Genomic DNA, 13457 nt, shown 5'->3' on the forward strand with positions numbered 1-13457 from the left:
CATACTTCCTCACCCCCCATCCCCCACCCACTCCCCCTCATTCATCATAGCCTCATCTATACACAACCCTTCTCCATTCATCCCTATCTTCTGTCCTCTTCCGTCCTTCCTAAACAGACATTCCTCTCTTTGGTAAAGCCCCTTTCACCCCATCCATCCATCTAATCCTAGGACGCCCCCCTCATATTCACTCCTTCCACCTCCGCCTTCCACACTTCTTTTACCAATCTTTCTGCACTCATTCTTTCTATGTATCCAAACCATCCTAATACTCTTTCATCAACCCTGTCTCCCAGTTCCCTTTCCACCCCTGTTCTCCTCCTCACCTCCTCATTTCTCATTCTATCCAGCCTAGTAACCCCTATCATACTTCTCAGACATTTCATCTCAAACACATTCAAACTCCTTCTCTCTTCCTCTCTCATGTTCCATGTTTCTGCCCCGTACAATGCTGTTGGCACAATCACTCCTTCGTATAACCTCCTCTTCGCATCCATTCCCAGATTTCTCATTACACTTTTCAATCCACCAAGGCATTTACTCACTTCTCTCAATCTACATTCTACCTCCACCCCCACTCCTCCCTTTCCTGCCACATTCGCACCCAAATATCTAAAACTATCCACTTCCTCCAGTCTTTTACCCTTTATGCTCACTTCCAGCCTGCTGTCACTTTCTCACCTTGTACATCTCATCACCTTACTTTTGCCCACATTTATCTTCAGCTTCCTTCTTTCACACACCTTCTCAAACTCTGTCATTAACTTCCTCAATCCTGCTACAAGCGTTGTGTCGTCAGCAAACAACATCTGGCTCACCTCCCACTTTTCTCCATTTTCTTTAATCATCTCCAACCCGACATAACACATCCTTGACAAAGTCCCACCTTTACCTCAAACCATTCACTCTCCCTTTTCAACTACCATTTTGTAAAAAAAAAAATGTATATATGTATGTCTAATTGTATTTAATATTGTTGAATAAACCTATAATAAATAAATAATAATAAATAAAATCCTAACACAAGCTCTACTACTCTCGTAAAAACTCGACTGCTCTTAACAGCTTTCCTCCTATCCAATATATCTGCAGTACCTCTCACAGTGCCTTCCTGTCTACCCTGTCATAAGCCTTTTCCAGATCCATAAGAGCCCAAAAATCATCCTTACCTTTTCCTATAGCTTTCTCACATATCTGTCTTACCACAAAAATCTGATCTACAAAATCCCTACCTGTCCTAAACCCATACTGTTCCTCACCAATTACTCCCTCTGTTCCTCTCCTTCTTTTGGGATAAATTAAATAAATGTTTTATCTTCTACTATTTCATAACCATTTCAAGGATTCAATAGTAGTAAAATGCAATGGATAGCTGATTCTGTGTACTATTGGTGGGTGTGAGAGCTAGAGAGCATGGATGACTGGAAAGCACAGGAATATTGGAAGAGAGTGACTTGTATCATGATGATTTGCACCAGATTAAAAAATTCAGAAATCTTAGCCCCAGCTCAGTGATCTTGAATACAGTACTGTGAAGGCTGCGAGATGTGAACTGGAGAATTGTGATGGAGACGTGGAAGCAGTGGTTAGTAGGAAGGATTGTAGTAGACATTCTGACTGTCCGCACAACAAAATTTGTAGAGCTGTAAAAAAAGGTGCAGCATTATCCAGGCAAGACAATGCAGACTTTGGCAAGAGAGATGGGCATTGGAGTGGTGAATATGAAGAAAGTGCTGAACGAGGATCTTCACTAGTCATACAGGAGATGCTAGGGCCAACTACTCACTACCAAGACCCAAGAGAATTGCCTTACAAAAGCCAAGAAACTCAAGAAAGTCAAACACCCAGTCGAGCCATGGATGCTTTGGTTCTTCTCAGATGAGAACTTCTGCCAATACAAGTTGCACAATGCACAGTACAACAGGTGGCTAGCCTACAGTCCACATGAAGTCCTGCACTTCTTGAAGACCAAGTTCCCTCAAACTGTGATGTTCTTTGAGTGTGTTTCCAGCAAAGGCCATGTCATGCCGCCCCACATCTTTGAAGAAGGACTCAGACTCACTTCAGATGGCTATATTGAGTTGCTGTCCACTGTTGTCAAGTGCTGGATGGAGAGGGTGGCTGTGGGAAGACCATGTGTGTAGCAGGCTGGCAGCAGGACTCACCTCTGTGAAAACCCAGAAGTGGCTGTCTGAGAACTTCTACGACTTCACCAATCCCAACATTTGGCCCCCCCAACTTGCCTGATTGCAACCCCATGGACTATTATGTGTGGGGCACAATTGAAAAAGACACTAATCATACTGCCTGCAACACCAAGGACAAGCTGATTGCCAGGATCAAACTGGTGTTCAGGCATCTCTCAAAGGACACCATGAAGGCTGCATCCTGCAGGTTTAAGTCCCACCTGTAGGCCCTGGTGGAGGCTCAGGGCGGCTTCTTTGAGCGAGCTATATTTGGCAAAAAAACCCTCTAAGAGATGCACTTTGAATTTTGAAAATACATCAATTTTTGGCCAATATGATGTTTTTCTTTCCATCCCAAAAGTGTCAAATTTATCAAGAACACCCTGTATATATATATATATATATATATATATATATATATATATATATATATATATATATATATATATATATATATATATATATTGTGAACATTGCACAAATTTAGTTTCCCAAAATAACATTAGGCAATTTTCCTGCCTAATGTTCACATTAGACAATTATCCACATTATGTGTAACATATATATATATATATATATTATACATACAGACATTATATAATATATATATATATATATATATATATATATATTATACATATAAATATGATATGGATATGGTTTAACATCACAAATTCCTCCCATTGGAAGGCTAGGACAGTGCCTCTTTCAGAGGACAGTGCCCCTTACAGAGGACTTTGTAGTGTGGAATTAAATTAACCATGCCCTTGGTTCAACTTCGCCGGTGGCAGGATTTGTACCGCCATCCTCTCAACCTTTGTCGCAAGAAATGACACCCTAACTCGCTCAGCGATTACAATTCTTCTCAAATTCTTCCACATCCTCATGTTACATCTTCCACCACTTGGCTAAAACTATTCAATGCTTTGGTCTCCCAGTCCTTGGTGCTGATGTTGCCAGCCTTGAAAGTTGTCTTTAGTACATCCTTGTACCCAATAGTCATATAAATACCAGAGCATAGGCCTATTAGAACACATGTAAATACAGACACTCCTCTACTTACGTTCATTCGTTTTAAATTTTTTCGATTTTACGTTTGAACTGACTGTAAAAAAAAAAAAAAAATTTAGTGAATTTTTTAGTTTAGCGCGCTCTCCGTAGTTCAAACGATACTTACACATGACGCTGCATCTATTGTTTACATGGCACAAATGACAGACTGAACGTGCCTTGCCTCCTCCTCCTCCTCCCCCTACTCCTTCTCCACCATCTCAATTTATGTTGCTTGAATTTAATTTATTTGAAATTAATGTTATTATTTTACAATGTTATGTTTATAATTAATTATTTAGGGGTGTTTTATAAGATACGGTAATAGAATTTATGGATGTATAGTACAGTAACAACTTACGTTCATTTTCATATTATGTTGGGCCGTTCGGAACCTAACTACAACGTAAGTTGAGGAGCGTCTGTAATTGAAAAGCTGTTATCCGATGATGACTGTGATTTCTTGATTTCCACCTCATGGGGAAACAGCCACTTGCTATAAATATATGTCTGATAATATAAAACAACATAATGCAATGTAATATATGATACAATGGTTTTCAGCATGAGGATCTCAAATGTAGCACTTACTTCATGCACATGAAATTTTTCATGGGTTCTATTACTATCAAAATAAGTGGATCATTCCTTATCAGATGATATAATAATAGTAAATATAAATCATTAAGTAGCCTATGATAAACTTACCTAAATGTTGATGCAATTGTGCAAATGAGAAAAACCAAACTTGTAGATATGTGCTCAGGAGCTGCACACAAATACACTCTTGTAAATCATGTTTGGAACTGACAATACAAGTTTCATCTCATCCTATAACATCTCAGTAATAACTAGCCATTTCTGTCACAATTAATCATAGAAAACAGAATTTTGTGGGTGGACTATATGTAGATCACATGGCATAAATAGGTACTGTCTGTATGGTTATATGTGGTCAATACTTTCAGAACTGTTGGCACACACCTACGGGCTAGTTACATACATACATACATATACCAAGGCTTTTTCCCCCTTACAAGGGAGGTAGCCAAAAAGGAAAAGGCATAAAATCATTCCCACCCATTCCATCCCTGAATACACTCCACACCCCTCCACCCTCCCTCTTATCTTAGCACCTCCTGGATGATGGGTCATCCCTGCACCTTGTCCACTGCCCTGGGTCAGAAGCAGTGTTGCAAGACACAGCACATCCACAGCAAGGCCGCTTCATTAAATCGGCGACCCCCTCCTCTCCGTACCCCCATGCATAAAAGGAGAAGACGGGGAGAAATCCCTTTGGGCTGCGTCAAATTTTGCTCACACATACTACCTCACCCCCCATCCCCCGCCCATTCCACCTCATGCATCACAACATCATCCATATACAACCATTCTCCATTCACCCGTCTTCTGTCCTCTCCCATCCTTCCTCAACAGGCATTCCCCTCTTCCCCAAAGCCCCCTTCACCCCATCCATCCACCTCATCCTAGGATGTCCCCTCATGTTCACTCCCTCCACATCTCCACATCAGGTTAGTTACAATTCGTCTAAATTAGAGGAAAACCTTTAAAGAATGATATTTCTTTTATTCTTATTACTGACATTATCTTTTTTTTATTGCAACTACTACTTTTCCTCCTTCCAGTCTCCTTCAATTATCCTTTATTACTTTAAACCACTTCAGTACGACTCAAATTCTCGTGTACAGTTGGCTGCTATGTGTAATTTTCATCACACTAATTGCATTATAAAATATAGTCGTGGCTATATTACTCATTCTCCTTTACTCTGAGTAATAATAAACACAGAGGACATGATCAAACTAGTTCACAGAATCCAGGAGTAACTCATGTACAAGTTAAAAAAAAAAAAAAAAAAAAAAGACGCTGATGCCAGCATTAAGTACCCACTCGCGACTCATGACATCTACATAGGTGTCATCATACTGAAGTGGGTAAGTCTTCATCTCTTCCTTGTACAATCTCCCTGTTGTGGTGGGATAGGGTGAGGTGGGGTGAATACCACCACCATTTACCAAAATATGTCATAGAATGAAAATAAGTAGGAGAGTGAGAAAGGACTAGGCATCTCACTCTATATTTATCTCTTTTGAAGGGACCACTGACAGATACCTGCTTCTGGTGGTCCTGCAAGATGGACATTCGAGAAAATTATCTCCCTGCTGCCCACTTCCAAACCCATCAATCCCATCACCTCCATTCAGACATACAGAAAAATAAATGAAAGAATTTAAAGGATAAACAGTGGTAGGAAAATATGAAAATATAACATAGGTGGGGCTTTCTTTGATATGTAGACCAATACTGAAATAGAAATTTAGTTTCTATTAAGAAGGGCTTTCTCAAAACGTGACCTCATGTATGGACTGCCCCATATAGACAGTCCATGCAAGATCTGGTATACCATACAGTTAATTTTCATTCATACAATAGTTATTAAACATGAAATAATGTTGCTGTCATGTTAAAACAAACTATAATACATCCACATTGTTAATCACTGTACAGACTCATAAATAGACAAAGGCATTTTCATCACTGTATCAGGTCCATATGTAAAGATGAGAAAACACCACGAAAATTAAAAAATCTTATGCTAAATTGAAATAAAATATTACATATTAGACAAATAGAAAGGTACCTGGAAATGTACAGTCCTAGCCAACCTTTCATTCTTTGCTTTTACTAGCACCAAAACCCTCCTTTGTCATCCACCACAAAGTGGGAAGTAAAAAATATCTTTGTTGCCAAACTTGGAGCACATCTGCAGTAAAAATAAATTACAAATGGCAATTCACCTCCATACTGAGGATTTTACCAACATAGTGCATAATGTACTTGTGCATACATAATGCCCCTACTCAAGCTTAAGCTCCGCCAACACAAAGTCCCTTTCTGCTGGCTCCTTGCCTTGAAAGGTGTAGCCTTGCATTAGTCACCTCTTTTTTTCAAACATGGTTAGTCCCCTGGGGTGTTTTCACACCCCAATACAATAATGTTTATAGTATTATTACATAAAACATACACATTCAGATACACATTCAGTTGGTTCAGGATATATCTGCAATCCCTGCTGAACAGTTAAGTCCCTTGTAGCTGGTTGCTATTAATATATATATATATGATGATTCAGTTTAATGTCATGAACTCTCCCTATCAGGAGGAGGGGACAATGTCCCTTAGAGAGGACTTTGCAGTATGGAATTCAATGAAGCATGCTCTTGGTCCAACTCACTAGCAGCAGGGTTAGAACTGCTGTCACCTCAACTGCTACTGTAAGTAGCAATGCTAATCTGCTCAGCCAGCAAGCATATATATATTAATAATACACTAATATGTATGGTGGAAATGTGTCTAGAAAGAGAGTTGATCATAGCAAATACAATGTTTAGGCAGAAAGTCAAGCATAAGTACACATGGGAGAGGGTGGTGGATGGAAGGGTGGTAGATAGGGTGTTAATGGACTATATAGTGGTAACCAGGAGAATAGTAGGAAGAGTTAAGGATATACATATTTTAAGGGGAGAGAGTGGGGGAATATCAGATCATTTTTTGGTGGAAGGTGAGTTGAGAGTGGAAGATAGATGGAGAAAGAGGAAAAGGACAGAAGGTAAGGAAGTGGTTAAAGTGATGATGATATGGTTTAACATCACACACTCCCCCCTATCGGGAGGCTAGGACAGTGCCCCTCACAGAGGGCTTCGTAGCATGGAATTTAATGAACCATGCCCTTGGTTCAACTTCGCTGGTGGCAGGATTCAAACTACCATCTCCTTGACCTTCACCGCAAGTAACAACGCCCTAACCCACTCAGCCAGCAAAGGAGTACAATAAGAAGCTGAGAGAGGAGTGGGAGAGAGTGATAAAGTAGAACTAGGAGTGGAGGAGGAATGGGGATGGTTCAAGGAAGTGAATCACAAGGTGTGCAATGATGGTATGTGGAACAAGGACATGAGGAAATACAAGGAAGAGTAGTGAGTGGTAGGATGAGGAAGCAAAGAAGGTTGTAGAAGAGACGTGAGCATTCACAGATTGGTTACAAAATAGAATGAGAAGCATATGAGAGGTACAAAGAAAAGAGAAGTGAAGCATAAGACAAGAGAGGAAGAGGGGGTGAACTGAGTAGAGAAAAAAAGGTAAAAGGTGCAGATGGAAAGATGATTATGGAAGAGATGGTAATACGAGGAAGATGGGTAGAGTATTTTAGGGAATTGCTAAATGTCAAGGAGGATAGAGAGGGAAAGTAGTGCTAAGAAAATGAGAGTGATGGGTGAGGAAAATGGAGGAGAAATAAGGAAAGATGAGGTGAAGGTAGTTGTTAAGATGATGAGAGACCGGTAAGGCACCTGGGTTGGATGGATGTCATGCTGAATGTCTGAAAAAAGGAGGTAGAGAGATGGTGGACTAGCTGGTGAGGTTATTTAATATTTGATTAACCCTTTCAGCGGTTGCATCACAGCATCTGTGCCAGTACTTAAATCCATCTCTGGTGGGTATGGCACACGTTCTGTGCCAGAAAGATTTTTTTTTTTTTTTTTTTTGAGTACTGATTCTTCCCATCACGTCTCTAAGGGGATAATCATATTTTCCATCCATACCTACTTTATCTAGTATTTTTTACACAGTGTTCCAGTCATAATCAATCACGAAATTAGTAAAAAGGAGTAATTTGTGTAGGCAAATATAACTGCGGCTGTATGGCGGTATCTGGCATCTTACCTGTCACTGAGTCGAGGCCACGCCCACCACGTTAGTTGCAATCAAGATGTCAAAGGGGTACTGTTACGAATTTGATGAGCAGGACGATGTTATGCTTCTAAGCGACAATGACTCCTTATATGGTTCTGATGGCTCTCATCAGTCCGATCGTCTATATATAAACGAAGAATTACTTTATGAAAGCGGTAAGTAACGCCTATTTTTTTTAATAAATTGATGTGTTAATAAAATTGTTTCAGTTGACGTTTATCATAGTCTAATAAGCCATAAAATTACTTTATGTGCAATGCTGTACGACTTCCGAATCATACACATTTCCAGACCATGCCAGTGAGGATTCCATAAATGGCACAATAATAACACCAGGGTCAAAGCGTGTTAGAGTTAGGAGCGAAGAATCAGGTGAGTTTAGTAATTTAGGTAAACGGGAGTTAGATTATTCATTCAGAAATACTGTTCATTCATTGAGAAATAGAATAGTTACCTAGCTTTTATACGTCTAGATTATCAGCATAGGGCAAAGGACATAAGCATCGAATTACGAGTTCAGAATATGAAATTTATTATTTCGAAAATTTAGCTTCAGTAATAGAATACAAAAAACTTACACGGGAGGTGAGAACTCCGCTTTACAAATATAAGAATTTTGATGAGATTTACATTTTTATTTATTAGAGGTCTATAAATTCCAGATTATTTATTTCTAACACCGTATTAACTCATTCATATAGATGACATGTATCAATATACATACAATATACCCGTCAACATGAACCCACGAAAAACAGCTTAGGCAAAAGGTAAGCGACATTACGTCACTGCTAACCGTCGTTGCTGTCTTGCCTGTAAGAAAGTGTAACGGTTGACGTTCTGGTCCACGGCATTATTCTGATCAAGCTAAATCATTTCCTTTGCTCATTTCGTTTTAATTTTCTTCGTAGGGAAAACTTTTTTATTTTCAAATAAGATATTCTTGTCACTGTAACAGTGCTCGCCGTGGCTTTCAACGTTACTTTGGCTTCTATCATGAAGGTTTTTCCTGATCATAGGTTTCAGTCCCGCAACTCCTAATCTATTATGATTTTGTTGCAAATGCTTATACCACTGTTGATTTATTATCAACGTTCTAGAAAAGTAACATTTAGTCTAAACTTTTTTTGTAGTCGAGTCCACTGCAACCGTAGGTGCTTCTACAAGCGGAGAGGATGCAGCTACAGCGAGAGGCTGCCTGGTTTGGGAGCACGTACAGCCGCGGGAGAACTCGGCAATTGATAGGCTTGAGACCCCAAGATGGAGTTCCAGCAGATTCACTCCAACTTTATTTCCTTTCACAGAGGATGTAGGAATATCTGATGAGTGTACTGTTACTGATGACTCAGAAGAATTAGAGTATTTCCTTGAATTTTTTGATAACAACCTTGTGGAAAAAATTGTACAAGAAACTAATAGTTACAATGATTTCCTAATGCAGACTAAAACATTTCCATTATATAGTAGAATACGCAAATGGGTTCCTACTAACATAGATGAGATGTACGTTTTTCTCGGTATGGTAATGGCTATGGCTCATGTAAAGAAGAACAGAATGAAAGATTACTGGGCAAAAGATTCCCTGTTTTCAACTCCAGGATTCACACAATTTATGACCTATGACAGATTTTTACTAATGCTGAAGCATTTACATTTCTGTGATAACAGGTCACAAATGGAGGGTGACAAGTTAGCAAAAATTAGAATTGTATTAGAAGATATTAGAGAAAAAATTTCCTCCAAATTCAAACCATTCCGTGATCTTTGCATTGATGAAAGTCTTGTTCTGTGGAGGGGTAGACTATCATTTCGTCAGTTCATGCCTCTAAAACGTCATAGGTTTGGGATGAAACTTTTCACTCTCTGTGATGTAGAGAGTGGCTACATTTTGGATTTCATTCTGTACACTGGTGGTGGCACAGATCTGAATTTTGACAGTGAACTAGGCTATTCGGGATCAGTGGTAAAAACAATGATGATGCCTTATCTGGATAAGGGACACAATTTGTATATGGATAGTTGGTACGCTAGTCCTACATTGTTTCATTTTCTTCATGGCCACCAGACTGGTGCATGTGGAACGGTGCAGGCCAGAAGGAAAAAAATGCCAACGTTTCCAAATGTAAGGCGTGGTGAAATGATGTCACTTCACAATAACGGAGTAATGTGTATAAAATGGCGTGACAAGCGTGTTGTACATATACTAACATCAATACATGCAGACGAAATGGTAAACACAGGTAAACGAAATCATGCTACTGGAGATCTAATCCAGAAACCTGCTGCTGTAGTTGAATATACACATAAAGCCAGAAGCGTTGATATGGTTGACACGATGATCAGCAATGTTGATTGCATGAGAAAGTCTCAAAAGTGGTACAAAAAACTATTTTTTCATATTCTTGACATGACTGTCCTAAATTCATATTATCCGTCTCTAGTAAGAACAGGAAATAAGCCACCATTTGCAGATTTCAGTAAAGCAATTATAAGGCAAATCATTGTAAGATTCAGTCACCATACATATAACAGGAGACCAGGCAGAAGTCCAAATGTTCTTTCAAATCCGACAAGACTAGTGGCACGGCACTTCCCTTCGGAAGTCCCTGCTTCAAATGGCAGCTCTAAGCCGCGGAGGCGTTGCCATGTATGTGCACACAGTGTCAGACGCAATAGAAAACGCCAAACTACGCACTGGATGTGTAGCGAGTGTGGTGTAGGTCTTTGTCTCCCAGAATGTTTCCGAGAATACCATACTTTGGCCAACTTTTGAGGAGAGAATAAATGGTGACAAAGGCAAGACTTATGTAGGGGAACTGTGATATATAGTTTATGTTCTGTATCTAAAAATGACACATCCACATAGTACTGCATTACCTTATTTTTGTATCCTCACATTTGCCTGACATCCTTTTCATGTAATATGATATATAGTTTATGTTCTGTATCTATAAATAATACCTCCACATAGTACTGCATTACCTTATTTTTGTTTCCTCACATTTGCTTGACTTCCTTATCATCTATAGAAGATACACAGGAGTTATGTATCCAGATATATTTTGTATTTGTATATTCAGTGGAATTTACAACCACACACACATGGTAGTTGAGGGTCATCGAACATCTGCTGCATTTTTAGGGTGTGCTGGCGCGAGCCGATGCTTAGAATTGGAATAAAACCTTCCGTAAGGTGACATCCTTTATACTGTTTACGCCAGGATGGTTGACCATATAGCAATTGAGAGGGTGATATGCATTGAGAATTTAGAGAGTTCAAAGAAAAAAACTACAGTTTGCGTTTGAACTAAAAAAAAAAAGAGACTACACGTGGTAAGTTCGAATCTTTCTCATAAAACTCATCTAATAAATACATTTAGTAAATACACTTACATGCATACGTCTGTACACTCATCATTACTTGTGCTTGATAGCCAACTTATCTATAAGTCGTGCCTTTACAATCGCCTACATTTTTTCTCAACTAAATACGAGACGAGTGCATGCTCCCTCTTTATATATATATATATATATAGCCATACATACATGAATAATGACAGTGTGTACTTCTTGTAGTTGACGAATCTGATGGGGTAACACCACATCTGAATTGCCACTAGTGTTTTGAGTTACTGTATGCTACTGACGATTCTGTTTCTTGTGGCAAGAGAAAGATGACCATCTATTTTTTCATATGGTTAGTCATGACTGCGTATTTCCATTAGTCTGACGAAGTAAAATGTACCTGTGTATATGTAATAAAGCACAATCTGATTATACATATTTTCATTAGGGTGACGAAGTAAAAGTATCTATGTATATGCTCAGATATTTATTTTATCTGATAAAGAACGCACAATTTGATTGAGTTAATTGTACGGCATTCTACCAAAGAGGAAGGGCAGCCTACATTCACCGCGTTACCGTTTACAAATTCTCATACATCTGGCAGCGCGGGTAAATCAAACCAGCAAACCACTGGGGGGTGCGAACGGACTTTCGAATTATCACGCTGAAAGGGTTAAGAGAGGATAGAATCCAAGAGGACTGGAGGAGTGCCTGTATAGTTCCATTCTACAAGGGAAAAGGGGACAAGTGTGACTGTAGTAGTTTCAGAGAGATCAGTTTGTTAAGTGTAGTTGAGAAGGCTTATGGGATGGTCTTGATTGAGAGGATTAGGAGAGGAAGAGAGGGAGTAATTGGTAAGGAACAGTGTGGATTTAAGACGGGTAGAGGTTGTGTAGATCAGATTTTTGTGGTAAGACAGATATGTAAGAAAGCTATAGGTAGGGGGTGTTTGGATCAGATTTTTTGAAGGTAGGGGGTGTTTGGATCAGATTTTTTAAAAGATATAGGAAAGGGTAAGGATTTTTGGGGGGGCCTTTATGGATTTCGAAAAGGCTTATGACAAGGGTAGACAGGAAGGCACTGTGGGAGGTATTGCAAATATATGGGATAAGAGGAAACCTGTTAAGAGCACTCAAAGAGTTTTTACAAGAGTAGTAGAGGTTGTGTTAGAATCAGAAATGAAGAGGGTGAGTGGTTTGAGGTAAAGGTGGAACTTCACCAGGGATGTGTTATATTGCCTTGGCTGTTCAATTTATACATCAATGGGGTGGTGTGAGCGGTAGATGCAAGGGTAATGGGTTGGATATTGGAGATGGTTAAAGAAAATGGAGAAAAGTGGGAGATAAGCCATCTGTTGTTTGCTGATGACACTGTGCTTTTGGCAGGATCAGAGGAGGGATTAAGGTAGTACGAGAGTTTGGGAAGGTGTGTGGATTGAGGTAGTAAGAGAGTTTGGGAAGGTGTGTGAAAGAAGGAAGTTGAAAAATGTGGGTAAAAATAAGGTGATGAGATGTACAAGGGGAGAAAGTGGTAGACTGGAAGTGAGTATTAAGGGAGAGAGACCGGAAGTGGATATTTTTAGATACTTGGGTGTGAATGTGGTGAGAAAAGGGTGTGGAGGTGGAGGTAGATTGTAGAATGAGAGAAGCAAGTAAATGCCTTGTGGGATTAAAAAGTGTAATGAAAAATAGATATTTGGGAATGGATGCTAAGAGGAGATTGTATGAAGGAGTGGTTGTGCCAACAGCACTGTATGGGGCAGAAACATGCAACATAGGAGAGGAAGAGAGGAATTTGAATGTGTTTGAGATGAGGTGTCTGAGAAGTATGATAGGGGTTTCTAGGCTGGATAGAGTGAGAAACGAGGAGGTGAGAAGAAGAACAGGGATGGCAAGGGAGTTGGGAGATAGGGTTGATGAAAGAGTAGTGGGATGGTTTGGACACATGGAAAGAATGAGTGAAAAAAGATTAGTAAAAGAGGTGTGGAAGGCAGAGGTGGAGGGAGTGAACATGGAGGGGCAACCAAGGATAAGATAGATGGATGGGGTAAAAGGGGTATTGGGAAAGAGGGGAATGTCTGTTGAGGAAGGATGGGAGACGACA

At 39.6% G+C, this 13457-nt stretch overlaps 1 protein-coding gene across 7 annotated transcripts in view; it reads right to left on the reverse strand.

Moving 5' to 3' along the window:
* The window catches only part of LOC143036187 (cysteine-rich protein 2-binding protein-like), a 106476-nt gene that overhangs the window by 31511 nt on the left and 61508 nt on the right, over nucleotides 1-13457 (reverse strand). The window contains exon 1 of one of the 7 annotated variants that reach the window (XM_076204295.1): nucleotides 3598-3618. The exons of 5 other annotated variants lie outside the window; for them this stretch is intronic. The gene's annotated coding sequence lies outside the window, so the exon portion shown is untranslated. Of the gene's footprint in view, nucleotides 1-2062; nucleotides 2168-3597; nucleotides 3619-13457 lie in introns of those variants that run through there. One more of the 7 variants, XM_076204097.1, reaches the window with a different exon arrangement.

This window comes from Oratosquilla oratoria, chromosome 1 (assembly GCF_046742065.1).
Source record: "Oratosquilla oratoria isolate Oo_2021 chromosome 1, ASM4674206v1, whole genome shotgun sequence".
NCBI classification, from domain to species: Eukaryota; Metazoa; Arthropoda; class Malacostraca; order Stomatopoda; family Squillidae; genus Oratosquilla; species Oratosquilla oratoria.